This window comes from Tupaia chinensis, unplaced genomic scaffold (assembly GCF_000334495.1).
Source record: "Tupaia chinensis unplaced genomic scaffold, TupChi_1.0 Scaffold000231_2, whole genome shotgun sequence".
In the NCBI taxonomy this organism is placed as follows: domain Eukaryota; kingdom Metazoa; phylum Chordata; class Mammalia; order Scandentia; family Tupaiidae; genus Tupaia; species Tupaia belangeri.
In genome coordinates, this window is record NW_006159707.1 from 2,077,153 (window position 1) to 2,097,401 (window position 20,249).

General features: G+C 41.1%; 1 pseudogene; it reads right to left on the reverse strand.

Moving 5' to 3' along the window:
- Window positions 1-253: 253 nt before the first annotated feature.
- On the reverse strand, window positions 254-729 carry LOC106734841 (ubiquitin-40S ribosomal protein S27a pseudogene; annotated as a pseudogene).
- Between the last annotated feature and the right edge of the window lie 19,520 nt (window positions 730-20,249).

Below are 20,249 nucleotides of genomic sequence, written 5' to 3' on the forward strand. Positions count from 1 at the left end.
AGATGGCATAATGGGTATGTCGCTGAACTCTCATGTAATCAACTGTGATTTGAGTCTCAGACCAGGTGGCTTAAACTTACACCGGGAACATGTGCATGTGTGCCCAAGATCCCAAGAGGAGAATGGAGAAGAAGGGATTGCGGTTTGACCATACCCACTACGGGGTGATTTCTTGCTTTCTGTTTCTCTGTTTCTCTCAGTCTTTTTTTTTTTTTTTTTAAGTAACGTTCTTTTTTTTTATTATAGTGAACAATTACTTGTCTTCTGGTTTGTTGAAACAGTAAGTCAGACAACATTTGCCACAATAATGTCTGTCAATGGCTGGCCATAAAAACCCCGGCACCACATTCATCTGAAGGGCACTCCCGAAGAAGGCGGCTAATTTTGACATTTCCATCCACCTTATGGTATTTCAGGACAGCCAGCTTAACCTTCTTTCTCTTATGTTTATTCTTCTTGGGAGTGGTGTAAGACTTCTTTCTTTTCTTAGCACCACCACGAAGTCTCAACACAAGATGAAGCCCGGACTCCTTTCGGATGTTGTAGTCAGACAAAGTAGGCCCATCTTCCAACTGTTCGCCAGCAAAAATCAGTCTTTGCTGATCAGGAGGAATTTCTTCCTTATCCCGGATTTTGACTTTTACATTTTCTTATTGTATCCAACGGTTCAACCTCGAGGGTGATGGTCTTCCCTGTGAGGGTTTTTACGAAAATCTGCATCTTGGTGGTGGTCCCACCGTTGACGGCGGATGGGAAAGCTTCTCTGTTTCTCTGTTTCTCTCTGTCTTTCTGGTGAATGCACATGCCCTATAGCAAAACTCTTTCAAAAAACAAAACAAAACAAAAACCAAAAAACAAAAAAACACAAAAAAACAAACAAAAACCCACAGTTATTTTAGAGGTTAAAAAACAAGAAATGTAAATCATCTATAGAAAGGGAGGAGTCTGAAATGACATAAATGCTTTGAAGATAGGGAATTGGAAGGATAAGAATTTTTTTTTTTTTAAATTAGAGAACACTTAACAGATTTTGGAGGAGCTAAGTGTGGCAGAGTAAAGATTCAAATTTTTAGCTCCATTAACACCCCCTCATGCTTAAGACATGTGAGACCACTGATCTCGTCGGTTTTATACCTGGGCAGGAGATGAAGAGAAGGCTGAGAAATGAATCTCTCCCAAATTTGTGAGTATCCTGCTCTTTACCCTCAGCTATGGCCACTAGATGCAGAGGAAAATGCCAGAGGAACTGTTTACAGATGGTTCCTGGCTCATAATTGTTTGACTTAGAATTTTTTTCTTTTTTTTTTTTTTGAGAGGTTTTTGCTATAGGACACGTGCACTCACCAGACAGAGAGAGACAAAGAGACAGAAAGCGAGAAGTCACCCCCCAGGGGGTATGGCCACGCCTCAATCCCTTCTCCTCTCGGGATCTTGGGCACACATGCACATGCTCCCGGCGTGAGTTTTAAGCCACCGGGGCCGGGACACGAACCACGGTCGACTACATGGGAGTCCAGCGACATAGCCATTACACTAACTGCTGGCCCCAGAATTTTTTTCTTTACGATGGTGCAAAAGTAACATGCATTCCATAGAAACTGTACTTCTTCTATACATACAACCATTCTTTCACTTTTGGTACCATAGTCAATAAATTACATAATATGTTCAACATTTATAGTAAAATAGACTTTGTGTTAGAGGAGTTTACCCAACTATAAGCTAATGTGAGTATTCTGAGTACATTTATGGCAAGTAGGCTAAGCTATAGTGTTTGGTAAGTTAGGTGTATTCATGTATTTTTCTGATTTACAATGTTTCCAACTCATGGTTGGGGCAGTCATCATAAGCTGAGGAGCATCTGTTTTACTATAATCAGAGCTTTGAACATAGCCTCCAGTGTCATTCACTTGCTGAGTTAGGCTAGTATGCATGTGTGTCTAGAGCACACCACTTGCCTCAGATTGGTAAAACCGAAGTAACACCCTTCAAGCTTTCTTTGCACATTGCACTCTGGATCCCTCTTGATCCTCCAGCTATGAGAAGGCTCAGAACTTCCTATGCTACCAGCAACATGGGATCAGAGTGAAAAAACCAAGATTGGGAACCATGAATAAGAATCTTAGGAAAAGACAAACACCAAATGAATGCTGCTCGAGAGTTCCATGTCTCTTTTTTCCCATGCCCGAACACCCCTCCAGATTACCAGGACCTGTATCACTCTGTCCTTAGTGCACAGTACTGTTCCTTTTGAGGTGTGTGTAAGTGTGTGTGTGTGCACATGTGCATAAGCATGTGTGTATCTGTGTGTTGAAGATAAAACTGGGGTGAAGGTGACTCTTGGTGGCATTTAGAATACAAGTATCCTTTGCATAGTTTTTATTAAAACTGGAACAAGTGTTGATATAGTCATCCACCAGAGGAGACGAAATTCTGCCCATGCATTTAGTAGTTGCAATTTTTTCTCACTATTCATCTGGGATCAGTGGAAAGTGACCACTGGATCTAAGGGGCCTTTTAGAATGCTTCTTTAGCACTGGCCCCATAAGTGCTGAAAGAGGCCAGGAATGATATTAATAAATTAACCCCAAGGCCACACTTCTTGCAGACCTAGGAGCCTCCCTGAATTCATTGCCATCTCAAAGACACACTCTGTTATAGTGTCCAGTCAGACCCTACAGAGAGTGTTTGATAAAAGCAAGGTCAAACCAGGCAACACTCGTGGCAGAAAGTTCTCTGGATGTGTCACTACTCTACATTGTTATATTACAAATCTTCCTTCATCAGTTTAATCCCTAGTCTTATAAAGCAATTAAAGCTCTCTTTCTTTTCTTTTCTTTTAAATTTATTAATTTATTTCTTCAATAAATGAGAGAGAGAGAGGGAGAGAGAGAGAGAGAAGCCCCAAAGAGATGTTCATGCTGTAATCTCCCACCTACTCTGGATTAAAGCTTGTTCTACTTTTCCCACTTAACTAGCCAGGGGGATCTCCCTAGGTGTATTTACTGATGAGAAAGAGGATTCTTTGGCAGGCAGAGCCAGGATTCTCAGTCCATTGCACGTTAGAATCACCTAGGAATTTGAAAACAGGTCTCACCCCTAGAGATTCAGACTTCATTGGTCTAGGGTAGAGCTTAGGCATTGGGAGTTCTAGTGTTTATCAGATGATTCCAATAAATAGCCAGAGCTGACTGACTTATGGCTTGGGCATGTTTCTAGCGTAAACTATGGCTCTTCCAAATGGACTTCTCCAAGTCTTTTTTGAACTTTCTGTGATGATGGCAATGTTTCTATCAGGACTGGGGGTAGGGTAAAGCACGTGGGGCACATGGGGTGGAGAATTTAGTGAGGTTCTTTCAGGTGCCAACCACTATTTGCATGACTGAAGAAATGATTGTCTCCTTAAATTCTGAGCCCTAGGTTTCTCACTTGCTTTTGTTAAATTTTGCTGAACTCTTGTACAGTTAACCTATGCTTATAATTCAGACATATTTTGACAATATCTTGTGCTATTAACAATGTAACCATTTCAGACATGACACAGATTGACTTTGAATCTGCATTATTAAAGTGTTATTTATTGCTTTCTAAAGTCTTGACATCTAATCAGAAAACAGTTTATCAGTTCCTGATTTGAAGTGTTGGCTGATTACTATGGTGTAAATACTCAGTCATGGCTGATTTCAAGTTACCAACATGTTGTTACTGAAAACTGGGTTGCAAGTGAGAAGGATATGCTCAGTATCATCTCATTACATATTTCCACAATATTTATGTGAATATATGCTAAATAATAAATAGCACACATGATATACAGACAGATGTTAACAAATATGTATGTATGTATTTATATACCTCAAGAGTACGGATAAGGGGCCAGACAGTTGGTGTGGTGGTTAAGGCAGGTAGAACTCACATGGCCAAGTGAGCGGTTTGAGTACTGAACCTGGTGGTTTGGAAAATATGCTGGGCATTTGCATGTACATGCCCAAAACCCAAAGAGGAGAATGGGGGAGAAGGGTTTGCAATGTGGTCAACCCCCCTAAAGGGTGATTTTTCTCCTTTCCCTGTTTTTCTCCGATGAATGTATGCATTCTGTAGCAAAAAAAAAAAAAAAAAAAAAGGGAAATGGGTGATTATCCATTTCCAAAAATATCTTTATAGGAACCAGCAGATAGCATAATGGTTACATCACTGAACTCTCATGTAATCAACTGTAGTTCAAGTCCTGGACATGGCAGCTTAAAACTCACTCTGGGCATGTGTGTGTGCACCCAAAATCCCAAGAGGAGAATGGAGAAGAAGGGTTTGCAGTGTGAACATCCCCCCAAGGGGTGAACGCACGTGTCCTATAGAACAAACAAACAAACAAACAAACAAATCCTCTCTAACAAAATAAAAATCCTTATGAAAAAGAGATAATAGCAAAATGTAAAATTATTAATAAGCTATAAGCTGTCAGTATGCACTATCTTTTTTTTTTTTTTAAGAGGTTTTTGCTGTAGGGTACGTGCGCTCGCCAGACAGAGAGCGACAGAGAGATAGAAAGGGAGAGAGCAGCCCCCGGGGGGATGGCCACGCTGCAATCCCTTCTCCTCCATTCTCCTCTCGGGATCTTGGGCACACATGCACATGCGCCTGGTATGAGTTTTAAGCCACCGGGTCTGGGACGTGAACCGCGGTCGACTACGTGGGAGACCAGGGACATAGCCATTTCGCTAACTGCTGGTCCCAATGCACTATCTTTTAAAATATAATGTAAGGGTCAGCCAGTGGCATGGTGGTTGAAGTGGCTGGATCCCATAGGGCTGACTGTGTAGTTCAAATCCTGGATCCAACAGCATAAAAAACAAGCTAGGTGCATGTATATGCATGTTCAATACCTGAACGGTGAGATGGAGGAGAAGGAATTGTGGTGTGACCATTCCCTGTGGTTGCTTTCTCACTTTTCCTCTCTGCCTCTCTCCACAAATGCACGTGCCCTTTGGCAAATTATATTTTAAAAATTTTAGTTAATCATCAGTTTATATAATTTAATTTTTTTAACTTCTGGAGGCCACATGTGCTCATCAGAGAGATACAGAAAGAGAGGAAGAGGGAAAGGGAGAGGGGAGAAAGCACCTCTCATGGGGTGTGGTTATGCCAAAGTCCTTTCTCTTCCATTTTTCCATTCTGTTAGGATTTAGGGGACCCATGCACATGCTTCGGGAATATTTTTCCAGTTACCAGTGATGAGATTTGAACAGCAGTTGGCCATCTGGGTTTTGCTCCATTAACCACTAGGCTATGGGCCAGCCCTATATAATTTAATTTTTAATAATGACTGTGTTTAACAGCCAGCTTGCAAAAATTCTAAAAACAATCATCTTTATGAGTCAGTTCTAACATACCACTCACCAGATCCTAGCATTGGGAAGAAACTCAACTACATGTTGGGAGTTACTAGGGTTTTATTAAAAGAATGATTTTATTTAACTTTATTTATTTAAATTTGACCAGAGAGGGACAGAACAAGAAAGAGAAAATGAGAAAGCTGCCAGGTCTTAATGGAATGAGTGAATAAAGGAGAAGGGATTGCAGCATGGCCATACCTGTGATCGGCCATGTGGGAGCCCAGTGCCCTTAACCACCATGCTACCTGCCGGCCTCATGGAGAGTCCATATGTGACTCAGCTCAAAGCAGGATAGGGGCTGAGTGCACCAATTCAGGGTTGGAAAATAGTGTGGTATTCTATATCCATACTCTTTTCATTCACTTTCTCACCCAGACTTTGCTGTTTCTAAGCCTAGATAATGGTCATGGAATTAAGGATCCAAGAGTGGTTCAGACACCAACAGACAGGTAAGGATAGAGATTTTACTCTTCTAGAAATGGGTTGTTTTCTTCCGTTGAAGTGAAGGGACCCTTCAATACAATTACTGTGTACCCAAGAGCTTTTTAAGGACTAAATAGGCCATTATGTTCAGAGTTTCTCAGGAACACACCATAGCAAGATGGTTTAAGACTTATCTGGAAAATAAACAGTTGCTCATAAATTTGAAATAGAACACCAGAAACTTGAAGACAAATAGAATCAGCTTGACAAATAGGTTTTGAGCATTCAGTCAAGAACAGAGTGGTGGTGGGACCAGTAGATGGTGTAATGGTTATGTAGACTCCCACGTAGTCAACCATGGTTCAAGTCCTGGACCTGGCAACTTAAAACTCATGCCAGGTGCCTGTGCATGCATGCCCAAAATCCCGAGAGAAGAATAGAAGAGAAGAGATTGTGGCATGGCCATCCTCCTGGGGGTTGATTTCTCTCTGTCTCTCTGTCTCTCCAGCTAGCACACATGCTCTATAGCAAAAACGTCTCTCTCTAAAAGAAAGAAATGGTGGAATTGTGAGAGGAAGGAGTTGGAAGGCACTTGATGTGCAGAGGTCAGCCCTACCCTGGAAAAAGAGAAAGGAACCACCCTGCTCTGTACCCAGATTTGAAGAGAATTATATCCAAGGGACACTTGCTTCAGGACAAACCTTCTTTTGGGTTTCTTCACATGTGGCCTCCAACCATCTTCTAGTGGATTGAAAAACACATTAGGTACATGTGCCTGCATGCTCAAAATCTTAATGGAATGAGGGAATAAAGAAGAAGGGATTGCAGCATGACCACATTCCATTGGGGAGTACTTTCTTTCTCTTTTTTTCTCTCTCTCTTTCTCTGGCAAGAGCAAATGCGGTCTTTGCTCATTAGCTATAACCTCCATACATGCAAGCAGAGATTTTTGTCTGTTTTGTTCCCTGGTCTGACAGACAGCAGGCACTCCATGGATCTGAACCATGGTTAGCTGTGTGGGATCTGACTCCCTATGCAAAGTGTTTAATAGCTGCACTATGGGGCCAGCCCTAGGCAAAATATTTAAACTAAACACATAGTATTAAATACATAATATCAAGTAAAATATATAATACATTAATTAGTAAAAAGTGTGAGAAAAATAAAACCAGAAAGGGGATAAGAAATATGAAGATAGCATGTAAGTCAAGACCTGAAGGAAATTCTGAGAGTGAGAGTGACTTAAAGTGAGGTGTATTGAACATCTGGTGGTTGGGGCAGATATCTAGGCAGAGGGAAGAGCAAATACCACAGTTTTGAGGTAGGCATTCTCTTGGAGCTGCCTAGAAACTGGAGGAGGCCAATATGACTGACAGAACCCTTAAAGAGTCTTCTGCAAATAAAAATCAAGAACCCCTAGGTGAGCAAATGCAACTAACTTTTCCATGTAAAGTCTATCATCCTCTGCATATTCATGGATCCAGTCTCCTCCTCTAGTTTATTTCTTTCAACAGGCAATTATGGAGAACTTAATGAAGTGTCTATAATGTAATGAGGCTGAACGTCTCTCACTCGCAGCTATTTTCCAGCTATTTTCTCCTGTCAATCCAATGCCTTTTGACCCTAACTTGATTTCATTCTTCAGTTCCTTGGACCTTGAATTATGAACCTAACCACCCCTAAAACTCTCTTTAGTTACCATTTATTCTCTGTTTATGACCACAGGATAGCTTTAGTGTAAAAATCAAGGTCTAGCTTGCGGAACCTCTGTCCCAGCAAAAGATCCCTCATTGGCTTGCAAAAAGCACTGGAAGATTGAGTTTCATCTTAGACATATTGAGAGACACATAGGAGGACAATTACAGCAGGTCGTTAGGCCCAGAAGAAAGGATGGGAAATACTGATTAAAGTCAGTATAACCATTTGTTGAAATGTTTTCTGTGTGCTAGGCTACTGATTCTTAACCCTAGCTGCCCATTAAAACCACCTACAGAGGCTTTTAAAAATGTAGTCACCAGGGCCCCACCACAGATCAATTAATACCAAATCTCTGTGGGAAAGGCCTAGGCATCTGTATATTTTTAAATCTCCTCAGGTGATTTTAATAAGCAGCTGGCTGAGAACCCAGCTGTGGTACCCATTGTCATAAGCAATGAGTTAGAACAGTGATTCTCAATCTTGGCTTCTTGGCTACACACTGGAATCATCCAGGGAGCTTTAAAAAGTTCTGTTGCCGGGACCAGCAGTAAGCGTAATGGCAATGTTGCTGGACTCCCACGTAGTTGAACGTGGTTCGCGTCCCGGACCTGGTGGCTTAAAACTCACACCGGGCGCGTGTGCGTGCGTGCCCAAGATCCAGAGAGGAGAATGGAGGAGAAGGGATTGCGGCGTGACCATCCCCCCTGGGGGGTGATTTCTCGCTTTCTGTCTCTCTGTCTCTCTCTGTCTGGAGAGTGCACGCGCCCTATAGCAAAAACCTCTCCAAAAAAAAAAAAAAAAAAGTGCTGTTGCCCATGTCCTGCCCACAGGGATTTGGATGTAATTGGTCTGGGTACACCTGGGCCTGTTTTTTTTTTGTTTGTTTTGTTTTTTTAGCTTCTCAGGGGCCCAGCCACAGTGGTGCACAGATACAGCAACTGCTTAGGAAGCTGGAAGCTACATGGGGGCCCCAAGTTCAGTTCCCAGATCAATCTGAGCACACTAGCATGATTGCACTCACCTAGCTTAACTGGGAAGCTAAGACAGAAGGATCTCAACATGAGAGACTGTCAAAAATACTATCTTTGTCTTTCTCCCTTTTCTTCTCTCTTTTTTTTTCTCATAAAAGAAAAACAAAACAAAGCAAAACACACACACACACACACACACACACACAAAAGTTAATTCCCCAGGGATGTAACATGAGTTAAGTGCTAAATACCTAGAGAACAAGATTACAAAGATGAATCAGAAATCTTTCCCGCCCTCAGGAGCCTCTCTATAAGTCACCTTATACAAAAATTATCGATGACCATCTTCTTTCCTAAACTTGAATCTTATTCTAGCTCTGAAAGTTCAAATTTCATTGATCTATTTTGATGACATTATTCGTTCTTCCCACTATTCCACCAATGCTACCCCAACATATCTGCTGTTTGACCTGTTTGCCCTTCCTGTCCTTCAGTCCTAAAGAGACTTCCTTCCTAACTAAGTCAATGTCTTCTATGACACTCTCATCAGAGCCTTCTCCTCATCTCCCAATCATTTGTCTCCTTGGCTCTCTGTCACTGTAATCCACACATTTCTCATCCATTCACCAGGAGTGTTTCTCTTAAATATTGCTCAGTTGTGTCCACTTTCCTCCACTCCCTCTGTCACTTTCCTGTTTCAAGACACAAACCTTAAGCTGGATGCTGACTGCAGCTTCCCATATGGCTACTCTGAGTCTTCCCATATACCTCTCTAAACTGTTCACTGCAGCTAGAGTGACCTGTCCAATATGCAAGTATTAAAATTTCACTGCTTGAAAATGACATGCAACGACATTCACTCTTCTGGTTGTACAGATCAATGGGTTTTGACAAACACATCTGATCATAAAAATATCACCCAAATCAGGATACAAAACAGTTTCAGCATTCCCTCCCAAATCTCACCATACTGCCAGTTTATAGTCAATCCCTATTCCCACCCCTAACCCCTGGTATATTTTTGTCCCTATAGGTTTGCTTTTTCCAGATTGTCACATAAACGGAATCTTAAGTATGTAGACTTTGAGTCTGGCTTTTTATACTTGGCATATTGCATTGGACATTCATTCAAGTTATGGTGTGTATTAGTTTGTTGCTTTTTATTGCTGACTAATTTTTTATTGTGTGGATGTTTATTTGACCATTTTCCAGCTGAAGGGTATTTGGGTTATTTTCAGTCTCTGATTTTCATGAATGGACTTCTATAAACACTCATGTACAGGTTTTTATGTGAGCATAAGTTTTAATTTCCTTTGGATAAATACCTAGGAGTGATATTGCTGAGTCATGTGGTTATGTGCATGTTTAATTTTGTAAAGAACTGCCAGATTGTTTTCCCATGAGGCTCTACCACTTTGCACTTCTACTAGTGGTATATGAGAGTTCTAGTTGCTCTATATCCCTGCCAACACTTACTATTGTTTGTATTTTTAAGTATTTCAGCATCCCAAGAGATGGGATGCTCCCTTGAATTATTATACCCATTTTACAGACATGGAAACTGAGCCCAGGGTGACATGGCTTGTAAATGATATAGCTGTGTTCAAAATCAGCTCTTCCTACCAGGCTGGGGGAGTCTGCCTGTTGTGTACATGCCCGTGTGTAGCATTCCCTTCCTTCTTTAGGGGACATCCCCCTGCTCCCATGTCAATAATGTGGTTTTAATGGGAATTGGCAATCAGCACATCTTATTCCTTGGGCTACAGGGCATATGACCCAATCCAAGAAAGTCAGAGTTTCCCTTGAGACTTTCAGAATTAGAACTACAGGAGGAGATGTGAAATTGGCCACCATTGATTGCCATGCTTCCAGCTTCATGGAGAAATCATGTCTGAGAAAATGAAACTATCACCCAGCAGGAAGCAGTGTATACTGAAGCAAGGGGGGAGAGGGGAAAGAAGGTGTCCTGTGCATAGCAGAAGCACCTGAGTTTCTGTTTTTTTTGTTTTTTTTTTCTTTTTGTCCCTGAAGGCAGCTAGATCCTAGTCTTTTTGTCCCTGAAGGCAGCTAGATCCTTGGTCAATAAATTCCCTGCTTTGCCTCGGTTAGTTGAAACTAGGCCACATGCATCCCTTTAAAGAATCTTATAATACAAGAGCCTTGGGAGAATTAATCAAGGGAGAAGATTAAGGTGTTAGGTAAAACCAGCCCCGTTAGCAGTTCAGGGCTAGGGTCAGGAAGGGATCTGCTGACCCCGATGAAGGTATGACTGAGTCCCTGGCTCCTCAAGTAACGTGAAGACTCTCAGTCAAAAATTCAACTTTGATTGCAAAGGCATTTAGAACTTAGGGGGAGAAACGAAAATGTATGCTTCTACATCAGAAGGGAAAAAAGTGTCTAACAGGTTGTGAATAATTCAGATTTAATTACTAGGAAAATGTCTTCCTTTTCTTTTTTCTTCTTATTCTTTCCCTTGCCTGACGCTTAGGCAGCAGGTTTAGTAGATATTTTTGTTTCAGAAATTCTACTTGAGAAATAGTGAGCCAAGTCCTCAGCTTTCTTCTTCTTGGGTGTGAAAGCTAGAGTGTTTTGGATGTGGGCAGGAAGAAGCAGGTACTCCCTGCTCTTCCTATTGAGAGCTACCAGGCTTTATACTCACTGTGGAGGTCCTACTCTAGTCGGGGCCTCTGAGTTTGTGGCCAAGAAACTAGAAAAACAGGTGTGAAACGCTCCCAACCATGCAGATGGGTGCCATTGCAATTTCGTGGTATTGTATCTCAGACAGGGCCTCATCACTGCTCCGCAATCCTATTACACGCCGACTGCCATCGATTTCAGACCTCATTACTCACTTCAAGCCCTCAGTACCCACCATCCCATTCCCACTCTCGTCTCCTCTCTTCTCCAGAAAACGAATTTTAAAAATAACAGCTATACAGAATATAATTCGTATATTATAAAACTCATTCCTTTAAGGTATACAATTAAACGATTTTTAGTACACGCACAAACATTATCAGTACAGCTATCACTGCTATCTAATTTTAGGACATCTTTAATCACTCCAAAATGAAGTCCTGTCTTCAGTCTCCTTTCCCCACTGCCCTTGGGCAATCACTAATTTATTTTCTCTCACTACTCTATTTTGAATAATTGCTATATATGTTCTTAACTTATAACTCCTCACATGAATCTTAAAACAACCCTGTACTCAGAGATAGACCAAAATAAATAAATAAATAAATAAATAAATAAATAAAGCCTATATCAAAGGACTAGCTATATATGTTCTGAACATAGAACTCCTCATTTGAATCTTAAACCAACCCTGTACACAGAGATGACCAAAATAAGTAAATAAATAAAGCCTATATCAAAGGAGCAGTATCCAAAATATATAAAGACCTATAAATTAACAGTAAAAATCAAGCAACTCAATTAAAAAAAATAATTTCCAGAGGGAGCATGCACTAGCGAGCGAGAGAGAAAGTAACCCCTTATGGGGGATTGTCACACTCTAATCCTTTTTCTTTCATTTCGTGTCAGGATTTCAGGCATACATACATTTAGCATGGCTTTCAAGTTATTTTAACTTTATCTTACACACACACACACACACACACACACACATGTTCAAAATCTAAAGTTTATTAAAAGTAAAAATGTGAAAAGAAGATAAGGGACAGTGATTAAAGTGACCTTTCTCATCTTTCTGGATGTTTTTATAATTTTCTTTTTATTCTTGATGTACATTTCACCATGATGCATCTGGGTTTGAGACTTCTTAGATTCATCTTACTTATCAGTGCTGTTTTCTTTTAAGCTTCTCATTGCTTAACACAGGCTGGCTTAGTTCTTTCTCCCCGGTTAATCACCTTGACAGCTAATCCCATTGACTATGAGTCTGGAGTCTTTCTCCCTGTATTCCTAACTTTTATGGAGAGTCTCCTGCATGCTGTGAGGTGATGGTTATCTCTCTGTAGTTTGCATTCTGTCTGCTTCTCTACTTTCAGCTTTGACTTAAAATTTCTTGATTTTTGGCCATCTGATGACAATTTTGTATTTACCCTGCTGTTAAGGATTTGTTTCATGACATGTGGAGTAATACAGATATGGGCACTTGTGCCTAGGTTGTTGTCTGAGCCAATCTTTGAGTGAACTTTCAAACATGCTACTCACATATCACAAACAGAGGATGATACTTGGTTCATTGCAGAAACCCAGAAAACCATTTGCAGGATGAATCAAGAGACTGGTGGATGATAGGGAAACTTTCAGACATCATAAAACCCACTAATCCCCCACTATCGATCACTGTATATAGTGTACAGAAATATGGGCTGCCTGGGACCAGCTGTTGTCATAATGGCTATGTCACTGGACTCCCATATAGTCGACCGTGGTTAGCATTTGGTTCTGACTGGAAATGGAACAAAGACTTCATGGAAAAAGGTAGCATTTGAGCCAGGTCTACAAAGCTATGTGAGACTTGACCATGGCGTAATGGTTACGTCACTGGACTCCCATGTAGTTGACCACGGTTCAAATGCCAGACCTGGCTGCTTAAAACTCATGCCAGAAGAAAAAACAAAAATTCATGCCAGGAAAAAAAAACAAAAAAACAAAAAAAACCACAAAAAACAAAAACCTCTCCAAAAAAAAAAAAGAAAACAAGAAAAGAAATATGGGTTGTCTAAATAGACTCACTTTGGTTTGAACGCAGGTCAGCCACTTACTTGCGAGGTGATTCTGAGCAAGTTACTTTGCCTCTCCAGTCTTCACTTTACTTATTTATAAAACGAGGACGGTAATAATTCCCACTTTATATGGATTATAATGAGGATAAATGCAGTAATGCACATAAAGTACTTAGAATGACACCTGGTACATGTATCAGCGAGGATTAACTTTGTTTTAAATTAACAACAAAATATTTCAGATCCAAAAACATTTCTGAGTCACATGATATATGTTACTTGCACTCTTACCAGCTGTCCACCCTCGCCCAGAATCTGTTTCCTCATTCACCTGCACCTTCCTACACTTTGCACCCCCACAGCATCTATGTACGAAGTCTCTCTTCCAAGCAAGCCAGAAACTTGCCATGTATTCTTCCCTTTAATGGGCCTTAGTAAAAAACCTTTAACCAAACCTGTCATAACTGTTAGTAGGAGGTGAGTAAGCAATTAGCATTCCTTACTTAATGGACCAGTATTTCTCTTGGGCCATCAGTACCAATTAGAAAATGGAAATAATGTTTTAGTCTTATTCCTTCATAGTACATGTGTAGTTGAAAAACTCTCTCTCCAAACACCACACAGGTGAATTTGAGTGCATCTTTCTCTGGAGTGCCCTGTACAGTGACAGTGAGGTCAGTGTTATGGTTTGGTTGATGGTTTGTCCCCTAAAGTTTCATGTTTTAGAATTTGATCTTGGGTGGGAAGGCCTAGTGGGTGGTGATTCCATTATGAAGAAACAGTCTCATGAATGGATTAATGATGTCTTGTAAGATCCAGTGAAGTCTAGCTCTCCTGAAAAGAGGCTTGTTCTGCTGGTCGTATGAAAGAGAGCTGACAGAATCTTTCTTTCTCTCTGCACGTCTGCCATCCTCTGTACTCTCATGGGCCACATTGTAGACCAGCCTGAGGCCAAGTCTACACCTTTGGACTTTTCAGCTGACAGTATTGTGAATCAAAATAAATCTTGATTCTCTCTTTTTTTTTTTTTTTGGAGAGATTTTCACTGTAGGGCGCGTGCGCTCGCCAGACAGAGAGAGACATAGAGACAGAAAGCGAGAAATCACCCCCCAGGGGGGATGGTCACGCTGCAATCCCTTCTCCTCCATTCTCCTCTCGGGATCTTGGGCACGCACGCACACGCGCCCGGCGTGAGTTTTAAGCCACCGGGTCCGGGACACGAACTGCGGTCGACTACGTGGGAGTCCAGCGACATAGCCATCACGCTAACTGCTGGTTCCCATAAATCTTGATTCTCTTAACCTCACCTAGTCTCAGGTATTTCTGTTATCAATGTAATAACGGACCAAGACAGTCAGGATTTAGAAATATATAGGCTTTTTGTGCTCTAGAAGAGGATAAATAGATTTATCTGGGCTAGAAAGGTGTAGAGGTATGATTGTAGAGGAAGAGACTGATAAAAAGAAATACAGGGGGCCAGGCAGTGGTGAAACATGATGCTTTCTGAGTTATTCCCAAATGAGAAGATTTCTGGTTCAAGTACAGAGACCTCCCTGAGTACGCGGGGCATGCATGTGTCCATGATCTGGGATTGACTGAAGGTTGTGGTGGTGGGAACCAGCAGTTAGTGTAATGGCTATGTTGCTGGACTCCCACGTAGTCAACTGCGGTTTGCGTCCTGGACCCGGTGGCTTAAAACTCATGCCAGGCCCGTGTGTGTGCGTACCTAAGATCCCGAGAGGAGAATGGAGGAGAAAGGATTGTGGCGTGACCATCTCCCCTGAGTGGGTGATTTCTCTCTTTCTGTCTCTATGTCTCTCTCTGTCCGTCTGGCGAGTGCATGTGCCCTATAGTGAAAAAACCTGTCAAAAAAAAAAAAAAGATTGTGGGTGGTTTGCAATGTCAGGACTTTGTTGGGAGTGCTTTCTCTCTCTCTTTCTCTTTCTCTGCCTCTCTCCATTATGGAGAAAAGAAATAAATAATCTTTAAAATATGTTTTAAAAAAGAGAAATACAGAAGATACCTTTCTGGTGATTGAGAAAGCATCATATACCAACAGATGTCTAGAAATAGAGAGAGAGATTTCTGTTTGGATAAAAGAAAGTTCTTATTATTTGGCAAATACTCACTGAGCATATACTATGTGCCAGTCAGGGTTATATTGAGAAACAAAAATAGATCTAAACCTCTTTCCTCACAGAGATTACATCCAGTTTAAGGGTAGTGGAAAATCAAAGGGGCAGAGGAAAAAGTAAGTTGAATTGGCGTTCGAAAAATGTTGGAAGTGATCAATGACCATGAGTAGAACTCTTCAAAGTAGAATTATAAGAACAGATGAAAGACTAATCTGGGTCAGAATCAGGCTCTGTCAGTTAAAATATGTGCACTAATTTTTAAGTGAAGTTCTTTAGCGTTAAGCATCTTAAGCTAAAAATATGGAACTAATATTTCCTAACTCAAGAAGTGTTACAGTGATTAGACAAACACCTACATTAGTCAAATTTCTAATTGATTGCACAGAGCCATTCTAGCATTTATAGCACTTCTCATCTTGTCTGAGAAGGGCAGTAAAGGAATCCCCGAAGCTCATTCACAGGGGGCTTATGAGGAGAACATGAGAAGCCTCCTTACTGCTCTTGGGCAAGAACTGGGGAGGAAAGAGGCTGAACAAAAGGAGTTATTACCTGGTTTGGTGACTGGAAGTAGGTTCTTAAGGAAGACATGTTAAAGGGTTAATAGGAGGGAATGCTGGGCTGCTTGTGGTTAGAGGAATCCAAGTTGCTGGGACTGAAGAAGACAAAGAATAATGCATTAGTTTGGTGCTTTCAAATCAAGAAGACCCTTGAGTTGGAGTCTGCCATCTGCTGTACATATGACCTTCAGAAAGCTTTCAACTTTCATCTCTAATGAAGACTTGTTCTCTAAGGTTAGTGACCTGCCCTAAGATGCAGAATGAAAAATAACAAACATGCGTAAAGTAGGAAGGGAAATTTTAATAGAGAAGTGAAGATTTCTCATAGAAAAGAAATACATCTCCATGCATGAAAGGCATATGGGTGAGCAGCTGCCAGAGAAGGACAACTGCACTGGGTGTGGAGTTAGGTGTTACTTTAATTACGGGGTCTTGCCATCAGTCTTTAGGAGGGGCTGTCTGGTCATTGTAGCTGAGTCCTTTGAATTCCTAGGCTTTTATCTGCACCCTTGTGTACTTCTCCCTCAGGTAAGGAATCTGAGGAATTTGATTACCCAATTACATGTCTAGGGAAATATAAAAGGGACTCCAAAGACTCCCCAAAAAGAGAGTAGGGGGATCAGAGGACAGGTACTCACCAGCTACCCTGAGGCACTGACACACAGTGAATGAGTCAAATTGGGTAATTTGATTACCCAATTACAATTACCCAATTACATGGAAGGTATGAGCCTCCGTATCAGGACAATCTGTCCTATAAGATTATTGCCCAAGTGGGAATTAGGATGTTGACTAAGTATCTTGGTGATGTGGATTGGCAGGAAGGAAGATAGCGACTTTACCCAAGTTCTTTGAAGAAAACTTGGGTAATAAATAAAAGCAAGACCAGCTTCCCCACTCAGCACTAGAGCCAGGTGGGAGGTAGGAGTTCTCTGAAAGTCTGTATCCACTGACAAGCTGTGATTGATGAGACAAGTGTCCTTATTTCTGTCCTTATTTCAGGGCTGCTGACTCCTATTTGGCTGTCTACCTATGGCAGACTTCAGTTACTTCATCTTTAAAATGGGAACAATGCTGTAGTTCATTGCATGGATTGAACATGTTATTGTGTGTACGTATATGTAATGCATGCCTGGTGTTATTATTATTTATGCACTATTTGCAAAATATCTCCCTCCTAAATGGCTTCTCCATGAGCTGACTCAAGGGCATGTCTAGAGAATGATTGGGAGGAAACTCTTCTCTTCCTTCTCAGACTGTTGTGGCCACATCTCAGACCCCACCCCAGGGTACACTGCTCAGACAGAGACCCAGGGTGGTGACGGGTCTACTCCAGCTGGGCTGGGGTTTCTGGCTGCCTCTCTGTGTCCTTGTTCTAGGAAGCCTCTTTTCATTTTGTTTTTTAAATATTTTTTGAAGCTCTAATTGCTACACTTCCTCAAATGTTTTTAATACAGGCAATCAGTGACTACTGCAATTAGGAGGGCCTAATTACCATCGGCATTCTTCCTCTTCTCTCAGAAACCACCATTGGAACAATCACAAATAAACCTTAATGAAGACCAAAGATCTTTCTCTAGTCTAAAGCCATTTGTAATCACGATCTCTTATTGTCAAAGCCAGCAGGCAGAGGAGTCCTTTGAAGGACTGTTACATATTCAGCAGCCGTAGCAACAGCATCAGGAAAAGATGTTCTGGGGCTGGGAGTCTGTGGTCCATGCAAGCAACAGAAATGGCTTGCATCCAACTCATTTTGTTGTTGTGCTTTAATTTATTAGCCTGATAAAGTCTCTTGAATCACTTTTTAAAAGTCATCAAGATGTGGTACATGAATGATAAAGGAAACCAGAATATGCCACCCCAAAATATGCTGATTTAACAGACTGATTATTACAAGCTGCAAGCACTGGAGAAACAGCCTTTGCAGGGTGGGCTGTCTAAACTGTCCTTTCCTACTTAGAGAAGTCATGAAATTCTTTTGAGAAAGAGACCTTCCCTGTACCAGGATGAGAAGATAGCTCTTATCAGTTCAGAGGAGGCATCAGAAGAATTACAAACAAATCTTACTCTATTAGTTCCTTCCCATGTTTACCTTCCCACAGTTTGCTGCCTCTGGATGCCTAAAACTGCTTTCCTTTGTACTGTTTTTTGTTGAAAATGTTATATCTAAGCCAGTGCTTGGAGTTATCTTTCATCTAGGTTTCTCCTGTGATGTACATTGCATGCACTAATAACTTGCTTGTTCTTCTCTTGTTAAGGCCTTTTGTTACAGAGGTCTGTCCTAATGTATGAGGGTTGAAGAGAAATTATATTTGCTGTCCTACAATGGTAAGTGTATGAACCTCAAGTACAAAACTTGATGAATTTTATATATATATATATATATATCCCATGTGACCACAGAACAGACCAAGATATAGAGCATTTCCAAAATTCTGGAATGCTCCCTCATGCCTGTTTATGGTATATCAGCCCAGGTTATATCAGAAAACAGAATTACGATGAGTGTCAAGAAATTAGGTAGTATAGGAATTTGGCTTTACCCAACTGTAGGAGGAACTAGGGAAATATAAGAGGGACTCCAAAGACTCACCAAAAAGAGAGTAGGGGGATCAGAGGACAGGTACTCATCAGCTATCCTGAAGCACTGACATACAATGAATGAGTCAGAGCTTGTGAGGAAGCCCAGAAAATGATCACATTAAGCTGTAGGAGCTGATAGAGAAATCCATGGAAGGCTATTGGCTCTATGTAGATGCTGCCTCTGTGACATCACATTCAGTGATGGATGGGGGTTATTGTTGATCTGCAGGGTCATTTATTCAGGAAGAAAAACTGGATGCACCTGTGGGGAGAGCAAAGACAAGGTAGAACCCACCAGCACTTCTGCATTTGCCTCATAACTTTGAACCATCAGAGCCCCATGGTGCTACTTCATTTCTGCTGCATGTCTCACACAGCTTCAATGACAGCATTTTCGACCTGAAGCAAGACAGGGAAGGGGATTATAGCCCCCAGTGTATTCAAACAGATACTAAATGATGTGGCTCATATGGAAAAATGCTTCTGTTTACTAAATGTAGCTAATGGGGTTGTGTCCTCCAGCTGTGAGATTGTAGTGTCCATGAAAGAGAGTCTTTATATTCTAGCTATAGAAAAAATTAGCACAGCATCTTTCTCAGAGTTGGTATGGAGAGGATGTATTCATCAGCTCCACATTTCTATCTCCACCTTTCCTCAAATAAAAGGAATACTGGGACCACCAGATGGCGTAATGGTTACATTGATGAACTCCTTCATAGTTGACCATGGTTTGAGTCCTGGACCCAGCAACTTAAAACTCACATTGGTGCATGTGTGTGCATGTCCAAAATTCCAAGAGGAGAATGAAGGAGAAGGGATTGTGATGTGGCCATCCCTCCTGGGGGGTGATTTCTTGCTTTCTGTCTCTGTCTCTCCAGCAAATACACATGACCTATGCCTAAAATCTCTCTTTAAAAATAAAATAAAGGGAATACTAACACAATCAGGTCTAGGACAATGGGTTTTATCAATGAGTGGTCAACATCATTGTGCATTGACATATGACATTCAATCATCCTTGACTGTAGAGGTAACAACAGTTACAAATGTTTGACTCTGTGTCCTCCTCATCCCCCTGCAAAATTCAAGAGTTGAGAGATCCAGTTCCTATTGTTATGATATTTAGAGGAAACTTCACCTACAGGATTAAGAGGTGGGCCCTTTGGGAAGTGATTAAGGTGGGACCTCCATGGTTGAGACCTGGTAGCTTTATAAGGAGCAAAAGACCAGAACAAGACACATGGACACAGGCATGCATGCTCTTTCTCTGTCTCTCTGTGTATGTCTGGTACATCCACAGAGAATCCCCACCAAAAAGAACCTCACTAGATGTGGCCCTTTCATTTTGGACCTCTAACAAATCTTACTCTATTAGTTCCTTCCCATGTTTACCTTCCCACAGTTTGCTGCCTCTGGATGCCTAAAACTGCTTTCCTTTGTACTGTTTTTTGTTGAAAATGTTATATCTAAGCCAGTGCTTGGAGTTATCTTTCATCTAGGTTTCTCCTGTGATGTACATTGCATGCACTAATAACTTGCTTGTTCTTCTCTTGTTAAGGCCTTTTGTTACAGAGGTCTGTCCTAATGTATGAGGGTTGAAGAGAAATTATATTTGCTGTCCTACAATGGTAAGTGTATGAACCTCAAGTACAAAACTTGATGAATTTTATATATATATATATATATATCCCATGTGACCACAGAACAGACCAAGATATAGAGCATTTCCAAAATTCTGGAATGCTCCCTCATGCCTGTTTATGGTATATCAGCCCAGGTTATATCAGAAAAC